Source organism: Lolium rigidum, chromosome 2 (assembly GCF_022539505.1).
Source record: "Lolium rigidum isolate FL_2022 chromosome 2, APGP_CSIRO_Lrig_0.1, whole genome shotgun sequence".
Lineage (NCBI taxonomy): Eukaryota > Viridiplantae > Streptophyta > Magnoliopsida > Poales > Poaceae > Lolium > Lolium rigidum.
The window spans coordinates 18,890,692-18,901,850 of NC_061509.1; positions in this window are offsets into that span (position 1 = coordinate 18,890,692).

Below are 11,159 nucleotides of genomic sequence, written 5' to 3' on the forward strand. Positions count from 1 at the left end.
AAAACAATAGCAAAAGTGTTCGGGAAAGTAGATACGTTTTGGACGTATCACCTATAATGATCAAGATCATCTATCTGTAATGCTACATGTTGTGTTTGTTGGGATCCGATGAATATTGAATACTATGTCAAGTTGATTATCAATCTATCATATATGTTATTTATGTTCTTGCATGCTCTCCGTTGCTAGTACGAGGCTCTGGCCAAGTTGATAATTGTGACTCCAAGAGGGAGTATTTATGCTCGATAGTGGGTTCATGCCTCCATTAAATGCGGGACGATGACGAGAAAGTTCTAAGGTTGTGGATGTGATGTTGCCACTAGGGATAAAACATCGATGCTTTGTCTAAGGATATTTGTGTTGATTACATTACGCACCATACTTAATGCAATTGTCCGTTGTTTGCAACTTAATACTGGAAGGGGTTCGGATGATAACCTCGAAGGTGGACTTTTTAGGCATAGATGCATGTCTGGATAGCGGTCTATGTACTTTGTCGTAATGCACTGATTGAATCTCATAGTACTCATCATGATATATGTATGTGCATTGTTATGCCTTCTTTATTTGTCAATTGCCCAACTGTAATTTGTTCACCCAACATCTGTTTATCTTATGGGAGAGACACCACTAGTGAACTGTGGACCCCGGTCCTATTCTTTACATCTGAAATACAAATCTACTGCAATTGTTCTTTACGGTTCTTTGCAAATAATCATCATCTTCCACACAATACGTTTAATCCTTTGTTTACAGCAAGCCGGTGAGATTGACAACCTCACTGTTACGTTGGGGCAAAGTTATGTGATTGTGTTGTGCAGGTTCCACGTTGGCGCCGGAATCCCTGGTGTTGCGCCGCACTACACTCCGCCGCCATCAACCTTCAACGTGCTTCTTGGCTCCTACTGGTTCGATAAACCTTGGTTTCTTTCTGAGGGAAAACTTGCTACTGTACGCATCACACCTTCCTCTTGGGGTTTCCAACGGACGTGTCGACTGCACGCATCACTTGTTAACAAATACATTTTATATGCATAGAAGAGCTAAACAACATTTCTTTCTCCCTCCACTTGCTTTACTTGCTGTAGCACTACTTGAATTGCATAATGTTTTAGTTGTTTAGAGGTTTGAAAATCTTTTTCTGCCCTGTAATAATAATTTTGACACCCAGAAATCTGCGTTTTTCAAAGTTTTCAAAAATTCACAAAAATTATACCGTAGGTCTTATTTTTCGAAGAGGCATCTGGGAGCACCTGGGGATGACCAGTGGGGCACCCCAGGGCTGCACCCCACCAGCCGGCGCGACCAGCAAGGGGGGCGCGCCAACCTGTGGTGTGGGCCCCTCCTTGCCCCACTACTTCATGTCTTCCTCCCATCTCACTCTCTCTCCCGAAAAAACTCGTATTCACTTTCTCTCACTCGCGTTTCTGCTCAAGAGCTCAAGATTTCTCGATCTCTTTGCTCAGCCCAGATTTCTGTCTGAAATTTGGCACAGTTGCTCTCCGGTATATGACTCCTTCGATTATCCAAGTAGAATTTTGTTTGGTTGAGTATATCTTGAATATTTTTCTGCTGTAGGTGACATGTTTAGTGAGCTTGCATGCTTGTTCTAAGTGGTAAAAACTAGTTTTAATGCATGTTTAGTACCCTAGCAAGTTCCTATAGTAGTTTCCCTCAATTATATGTCACCAAATCAAATTTTATAATGTTTGTTAAAAAAATTCAGAAAATGGAGTGGAATAGGCACCAACTCAACCAACAAGAATTGGAGGTTCAACAGGTTATGAGAGTTCATCGCGAAGGAGTATACCCCTCTTACTACCCATGCATTGATTTTATGAGGAGTGCAGGAATCCTGCGGGATGTTCAAAATCTGATTGCTAATGCAGGGTTGGAAGGTTTTGTTGTTGGTGAACCTAGCCAATATGCAAAACTAACCATGTCCGTAGTGCAGGATTTTGAATTCATTTGTTCCCAAGCTAACCCCATGGTTCGATACAAAATTTATAATAAAACTGTCAACTTGCCTTTTGATGACTTTTGTACAGCAATTAGAGTGCCACAATGGGGATCATGTGAGAAGGTTAGGGTGCGCGTGTCTCCTTTTTTCTTCTTCCACATATCGTCGGGTGCGCGACCAGCGCTCCCGATGGGAGTAACCCCCGATGCTACCGTCTAGTATTTGCACTTGGTTGTAGGCTCAACTTATGTTATTCAACCACTCCGTTGTTTATCGTTCAATCGTACTCTTTTTAGTTCATCGGGTGCGCGGCCAGCGCTCCCGATGGGAGTAGCCCCCAAGGTTACAACCGAGTATTTGTACTTGGTTGTAGGCTCAATTTCAGTTATCTGGCCACTCTATATTTTCATCCTTATCTCTTATCATAAGAATTTTCAATACATCTGATAAGACTAGCCCCCGAGCATATGAACAGGTGCATGCGTCTGATCATAGGCTCCCGAAGTTTTACTCATACTATATTGCTTCATCAACTCGAAATTTCCGTTGTCATGACGTTAGTGATGACGAAAGCCACGACCGCTAGTGGACCGTTGTTCCAGTGGGTTCATTTTTACTGCCCATTGTCCACGTTGCGCAAGTGGGCCGCGCAGGTGCTCCTATATATTTGGCATGTTCTCAGTAACTTCCTCTTCCTCTAAAAGAAGATCCTCTCCTTTTCATCTAACGGCTGCGCCGCATTGTCTTCCACCTATAAGTTTTTACCCTATGCCTCATTTTTTCCCTTTGCTACGCCGCATACTCATCCTTTCTCCTCTGTTCTTCCACCTCGAGCACCTCGTGTGCTAATCCTCCTGCTTCCTCTCTTTGCTCCATCGCAGATCCACCATGCGTCCACGGACTAAACTCATCAAGCACACCGCCCCCGGTACCGACGAGAGCGTGGAGAAGGAGAAGATCTCCGGATGGGAGCGGTCCAAGATCTCCGCGCAAGATAAGAAAATGCTCAAGAAACTGGGGCTGCTCAGCAAGAAGGCCATGAAGATGCTAGGGGATGAGTGTTCCACTCATCCTCCTTTAGGTTTCCGGTAACCTTCGTCGATTTTCTTATCCGCGGCTTTTCCATTCCCGTTCATGAGTTCCTCCGCGGTCTCCTTTTTATATATGGGATTCAGCTTCACCAGTTGACCCCTAATTCTCTCCTCCACATCTCTATATTCATCACTCTTTGTGAATGCTTCCTTGGCATTCATCCCCACTGGGGCCTTTGGAAACGCATATTTTACCTCCACCGCAACAATTCGAAGAACACCATCTACAATGTAGGTGGTGTTTGCATCTGCGTCCAGCCGGAAGCGGGATATTTTGACGTGAAGTTCACCGACTCCGTCCAAGGCTGGCGTAAGAGTGGCTCTACATCAAGGATGAATCTTCGGCTGCCCAAAACTACGGCCTTGCTCCCTTTGATGCTTCCGAAGATATCCAGAGGCGCAAGTCTTGGGATGCAGAAGCTACAGCCGAAGAAAGGCTAGCCACTGACGCGCTGATTGCTCGCATCCAAGAGCTTCAAAACATCGAAGGAGCGGAACTGTCGGGTGTGCAAATCATTGCACACTTTCTGCGCATTCGAGTGCAGCCTCTTCACGCTCGCAAAAATCCCCTTTGGATGTACTCAGGTGCCGAAGATGCTGACAGAGTTTCCACCGATCTTCCCTTGAAATATTTGGAGAAGCTTGTCCACTGCTTCACCTCTTTGAGCAAAAACCATGAAGTCCCTTCTTCCTGCCGCGTGGAACCTTTCGGCGGTGACCATGCACTCCCCGTTGTAAGTGTTTTCCTTCAAATTTTTCTTTTTTACTTTGAACTGTGACTATTTTTTCTTCGGGTCTGATGATTTTGCCATCCTATGTATTTGTTTTTTGCAGGACCACCAATACCTTTCTTCTCTTCCTCCTCTACCTGAAGGTGGAGATGTATCTGAGCGAGCCATCATTACCGACGACTCGTAAGAAACTTCTGTCCGCGAGAGCGAACCCGCAGATTCTGAGAAAAGTGCGGGTTCCTCTGAAGAAAATTTGGAGTCAGTACAACCATCTGACTCCGCCCAATCAATATCTCCTCCTCCTCCTGCTTCTCCGGATAAGCGCAAGAGGAAAAGAGACACTGAGGAAGAAGATTCCGGCGCGTCCAAACTCTCTAAACAAGAAACCTTCGACCCCTTCACTGCTACTGGTAACGTCAGCTCGTAAGTTATTCCTTCTTTACTTCTTAACTATTTTGTCTTTTAGTTTGCATATATTGATATTGTTGCCATATTGTCAGGGACGACGAGGATGCACTGGAGCCTGAAACTCATGGGCCAGTCAACATGAGCACATCCCAAACATTAGTCCTTTCCGAGGATCAACAAGCCACGCCAGAATCTTCGCCTTCAGTGCATATTTATCCAGAAGCGTCGACTCCGGCACCTATCCCCCAAGTTCCAAAGAAAAAAGAAGGCTAGGACAAGTGTTGCTGGCAAGCAAGAGGTTGCCACCGGGAGTCTGTTGACTCCTCTCCTTGATGATGTAAGTTATTCTCCTATTTGTCGCCCTTTTTTATTTACTCGAACAATTTTCTGCTTGGTACTATATTTTTGTTTTGTCAACTTTTTTGTTAGCCCTTGATGAAGGAGATGGTTGACCTGTGCTCTCGTTTTATCGAGTTCCGCGATGAAGCCGACTCTTTGAGGGGTAATATTTCACTGCCCTTAGTGCTTTGTACATTCTTTCTTGTTTCGTGTCCTCATTTATTCTATCTTTCAGAGATGTTGCGTCTTGCGGAAGAGCGCACCAATGATTTGGTGAAAAGGCTCAAGGCTAGCGAGGAAGATCGCCAAAGCGATGAAAAGGATGATGCTGGTGTCGAAGATCTTCGCCGAAGACTTCAAACTGTTGAAAGTGCCTTGAGCGATAGAGAGGCCCAAATTTTCCAGCGCAACACAATGATATAATTACGTGCCTCGAGACGCAGTCCAGAAGATTTTCGAGTAATATTATCTTGTCCTTCTACTTTTATTGCCGAACTAGAGTTATTTTTTATGTTGATGAAATCCTTGTTTGTCTTCAGCAGGGAAAATTGGTGAACATTATACCCAAAACCAGGAATCGGATGAGGATCGTGTCCTAGAAACTCTCATCATTCTTGACTTGAACTGCAATCCTTAACGTCCGCGCGGAATGCTCTTAGGCGTATCTTTCCCCACTTCTTCCCGACGACTACACAGCCCGAGGTATTTGCCTAGCTTGTCCATCCCTTCCTTGCAAAGGATGACCCAGCTTTGCATCGCCAAGCTAGTTTGAAGATCGGAGTCGAAGGGACCGTCACTCATGTGGCGGCTAGTGGTCAAAAGGTAGACTGGGCGAAAGCTACAACTGTCAAGGGTTTGACCACCGAGAAGTGGAAGACACTGGTGAAGGATGCCAAGCTCCATGCGAAGAAACCTATCGCCTTTCTTGACCCGAAGTCTTCAGCCTCTGCCAGTACTGGCCGAACGGAGGTCAAGTAGATCAACTTGCACTCCCCCTTTTTTCTTTTGTTGTAGATACTGTCGCCTTTTGCTTTTTCCAACCATTCATGTAAGCGCCTTATGAGCGGTGCTTTTGTAGAAACTTTTATGTAATGTGTTATGAACAAGAATTGAAAATGTGCCTTGCCGAATTATTGATGTCGATAACTTTTGCCTTCCAATTAATCTTTGACAACTATACCGGGGCTGGATACTCCGACACCTCCCCTACTACCTCTCATTCCATGAAAGTACCTGAAAGCGCTTCCTTGGATGTTCGTCATGTCCTGGCTCGATCCAAAAAGAATTGACTGAATTGCGCCAACAACTGCATTCGATGAAATCGAGCAATCGCGGAAATCCTCGGATCGGGAACAAGCGGTTCTTCATTGTGCGCAAGAATATATTGCTCTGAAAGATCTGCGACTGCCAATGTTGCTTCTTCTGCTCAGCGCGAGAGTTATATGCTAGACCTTATGACCGATGCGAGCCAAGATATGGCCGGTACGTCATTCGTATCCTGACACCTCCCCTTTATGTGTATGTTTTTATCTCTTTGTCATGCTGCTATTTTCTTTCGTTCCTCATAGGTGCGTTTGTCGATGTTGCTGCTGAAGAACAGAGGGTAAACCTGCGGGTTGACAATCTTCTTCGTCTTGCTAGAGCCAATGATATTGTTTTTTGGGCAGATGAGACGCGTTGTCGTCGTATTGTTCTATTTCAAGACCGCGCTGCCCAAGCTTGAGAGTTTCTTGACTTCTGCAATAGTACCTTGGCCATGGTATACAATACCATGCTTCCTCGCAATCGTCAACCTGAGAATCTTACTGATCCTATGGGCAAATTCAGGGATGTGCGCAACATTCACGACTTTGTGAAAGCTCAGATGGTGGCTGGCGCAAAATTAGCTTTGATCTTTATGCGTATCTGCAATTCGAAATTGGATCTTGACAAGCTTGTCGATCATGTTTTCCTTAGGCTTTCAAAGAGGAGGGTAAATATTGATCGGCACAACGCAGCCGCGTCTCCTGTCGCCGAAAGAATAATTGATGAGCTACTTCGATTAGATGCCACTTTCTTCCAAGAATACAGATACGACGATGCAACACGAGAAATACGTCCTGCAAGAGAGAATATAGATAGGCTGATATAGATTCTCTTTATATTGCTAAATGCGCAAGGTTTTGACGAAGTCGCAATTTGGTGTCTATGTATTTGTCATATGTTTTGTTTTGAATGTTGAGTCCTTGTACGGACAATTTTTCATTGTGTTGTGTTGTCGTGACTTTATTGTAAATATTGGAAGATCCGTACAGAATCGAAGCAAATTCTTCTGGCTGTATTGTAATTTTCCTCTTAGTCCCCGAGTATCTTGGGGAACGTAAGAAAAATATTTTTTGCGAGGTTTTTGTAGAACCAAAGCATGTATATTGCCAGTTGTGTCGAACCCAACTATGTTGTAAATTTGCGGGATCCATCCCCCGAGCATCACTTTGAAAAAGATAAGAATATAGATATCATCACTTTTCTTTATTTCAACCATGCTATATTGCAGCGTCGCAAGCCCGTCTCATTAAAAACCTTTCAGTCCCACTCGGTACCCTGAAAGGAAAAGAGTGCGTCTGGAAACTTACGAACTCTTCAGGTACAGTGTATGTTTACATAGTTGCTACTATATTGACTCTTCTCTAGGCGTAGAAACGTCACAACTGTGTAACGTTCCACGGGTTCCCTTCATCATTGCTTGTATTCTTGTCTTCAAGCGATATGCTCCTCCTGGAAGAACTTATGTGACGATGTATGGCCCCACCCATGGTGATTCTAGCTTTTCATGACCATCTTGTTTGAGCCAAAGAACTAGGTCTCCAACTTCGAAGGATCTAGGCCGCAAACATCGGCTGTGATAGTTTTTAAGATTCTGCTGATACGCGCATACTCTTGAGAGCACCACATCTCTTGCTTCATCAATTGCGTCGACATCGTCTTCAAGCGCCTTTTGTGAAACCTCTTCATCATACTCCATGACTCTAGGTGAATTATGTTCTATTTCTATTGGGAGCACTGCTTTAGCACCATGAACTAGGAAGAATGGAGTTTCTTGAGTTGCTGCATTAGGCGTTGTTCGTAAGCTCCCAATACGTTCGGTAGCTCATCGACCCAAGTATGCCTCGCTTTTTCGAGTGGTGTCAATAGACATTTCTTGATACCGCTGCATATGAGGCTGTTTGCTTTTTTGACCTGGCCATTGGTGTGGGTGTGCCACAGACGCAAACTGCAGCTTGATGCCTATACCATCACAGTAGTCCTTGAATTCTTGGGAGGTGAAGTTGTTGCCATTGTCCATGACTATGCTGTTAGGGACACCGAACCGAAAAACTATTCCCTTGATGAAGTTTACTGCTGATGTTGCATCTACCGAAGTTACTAGTATCGCTTCGATCCACTTGGTGAATTTATTGACTGCTACTAGCAGATAGACGTGTCCTCCAGACCAAGATTTGTGTAACTTTCCCACCATGTCGAGTCCCCATTGTGCAAAGGGCCATGCCAAAGGTATTGGCATTAATTCTGCAGCTGGAGAGTGAGGTTTAGCCGCGAATCTTTGGCAAGCTTCACAAGTGCGTACGATTTCCTTCACATCCTCTATGGCCATCAACCAGTAAAATCCAGCTCGAAAGGCCTTGGCTGCAATTGCTCGGCTGCTTGCGTGGTGGCCACATATTCCTCCGTGTATATCCTTCAAGATGGCGCGTCCTTCTTCGGGTGTAACACACCTCTACAACACGCCTGATATGCTCCGTTTGTATAGTTCTCCCTTAACAACAGTGAACGCCTTAGATCGTCGGATAACTCTCCGTGCCTCCACTGGATCCTCAGGTATTTCTTTCCTCGTGATGTATGCCAAGTATGATTGCATCCATGGGACTTCTATCATCATGACCTCCTCTGGTTCTTCCTCCTCATCGGAAACATGAGATTCTGGGGCTGCTGCAGCCCCTGAGCCTTTCTTGGGAATGTCCTTTTTCTTCGACTGTTTCAATGATATTTTCTTCGGCTTGGTTGACCTTTCGCTGATTTCCTCCCAAAAGATTCTAGGTGGTATGGGTAAACATTGCGACCCAATGTTTGTGAAAACGTGGGACTCGTCGTTACTGAGTCTGCTAACATGATTTACCTCGCAACCATCAAAGGTTTTCTCGAGTTCATTGTATAACTCCTTGTATGCTATCATGCTATCGTTGACCGCGTCGCACTTGTTCATCACCTGTTGTGCGACCAGCTGACAGTCGTCGAAGATCTTGAGGCGAGTAGTGCCACACGCCTTTGACATCTTCATCTCGTGAATAAGAGCTTCATATTATGCTTCGTTGTTTGATGTGTTCGGAAAGGTCATCCGCAGTATATATTTCATCGTGTCACCTTGCGCTGAAACAACTACTACGCCTGCTCCAGCTCCTTCTAGTCTTTCGGACCCGTCGAAGTTCATATGCCATGTACTCGACAAATCTGGAGGTCCTATATTTTGGAGTTCCATCCACTCTACGACGAAGTCCGGCAGAATTTGCGACTTTATTGCTTTTCTTTTTTCATATGTGATGTCCCGAGGGGAAAGTTCAATTCCCCAAAGGGAGACACGTCCTGTAGCTTCTGGATTGTTTAAAATGTTTGAGAGGAGTGCCTCGTTGACCACTATTATCGGGTGTGCCGAAAATAGTGCCTTAGCTTCCTTGCTGGCATGAATACTACATATGCTAGCTTCTAATACTGCGGGTAGCGTTGTTTGGACAGTGATAGAACAACACTAAGGAAATATACTAGCCGCTGAACTCCGTGAAATTTTCCCTCTTCTTCTCTTTCTACCACGAGGACTGTGCTGACCACCTAAGGTGTGGCTGCGATGTATAATAACAACGGCTCTTTGTCTCGTGGTGCCACCAATACTGGTGGTGTCGAAATTGTACGCTTCAGGTGCTCAAAAGCCTTGTCTACTTCTTCGTTCCACTCGAACTTTTCTCCTTGCTTGATGAGCGCGTCAAAGGGCAACACTTTTTCCCCCAATCTGGCGATGAATCTGCTCAACGCTGCGACTCGCCCTCTTAGCGGTTCTATCTCCTTAAGCTTAGTTAGTTTTCTCATTGTCAGGATAGCTTGTATTTTCTCTGGATTGGCCTCGATCCCTCTGTCTGACACCAAGTATCCGAGGAGTTCTCCCGCGGGAACGCCAAAGGAACATTTCGTTGGGTTCAGCTTCAGACGGAACTTGTCGAGGTAGTCAAAAGTTTCTCGCAGATCATCAATGAGAGATGACCCTTGCTTTGTTGTAATGACAATGTTGTCGATGTATACTTGGACGTTCTTGCCGATTTGCGTGGCTAGACACTTCTGCATCATCCTCTGGTACGTAGCTCCCGCGTTTTTTAACTCGAAGGGCATTGTTCTATAACAAAAGATGCCATAGGGGGTTATGAAAGCTGTTTTAACTTCATCTTCTTCTTTCAGTCGAATCTGGTTGTAACCGGAGTATGCATCCAGGAAGGAAAGATGTTCACAGTCTGCCGTGGATTCGATAATTTGATCGATCCTTGGGAGGGGGAAGTGATCCTTTGGACAATGTTTATTGAGACACGTGAAATCGACGCACATGCGAAGGACTTCAATATTTTTCTTCGGGACCAGCACTAGGTTAGCGACCCACGTGGCCTCAGTGTGTAGTTCTTTGATTAAACCCACTTCTTTGAGTCACCGATCTCACATAGCATAGCTTTGCGGTTTGGCTCGGAGAAACACCGCAAAGGTTGTCGAATCGGCCTGGATCTTGGATCTAAATTAAGGGGGTGCTCAGAAAGTTCCCTGGGTACTCTTGGCATGTCAGTTGGACACCATGCGAAGATTTCCCAGCGCTCACGGAGGAACTCGACGAGCACGCTTTCCTATGTGCTGTCCAAGTTTGTTGCGATGGATGCCATCTTTTTAGGATCTGTCGGATGGATCTGCACTTCCTTGGAATCTTTGGAGGTATCGAAAGCTTGCTCCTGCAAGGATCTACCTCCGCCTGGTAACATATCGTAGTTTGTGGTCAGTTTTGATGCATCATATTCATCTTGCATCCTGAATGTCTCGGAAAGTTTGTGAAAGACCTTGTTGCATTTATCCGCCAGAGCGAAACTTCCTTTGACTATTATTGGGCCCTTGGGTCTAGGAATCATCCATATCAGATATGTGTAGTGCGGCATAGCCATAAACCTGGCATATGCTGATTGTCCTAAGAGGGCATGATATTGCGACGGCCAGTCGATGACTTCGAATTCTAGCTTCTCCTTTCTGAAGTTTTCTGTTGTTCCAAATTGTACATCGAGTAAGATCTTGCCCAAAGGGTAGTTTGCCTTCTCGGGTGCGATACCATGGAAACGCGTGTCTGTTGGTGTTAAGTTGGCCAACGATATGTTCATCTTACGCAATGTATCTACGTATATGAGATTCAGACTGTTTCCTCCATCTATGAATATGCGAGAGACTTCATATCCCTCGATAACTGCTGGTAGTACCATCGCTGAATGTCCTAGTCGTGGAACTTGAGGTGGGTGGTTCTCTTGAGTGAATCCTATTGGCTGTCCCGACCAATTGAGGTACTCAGTGGTTGGTGGAGGTGAT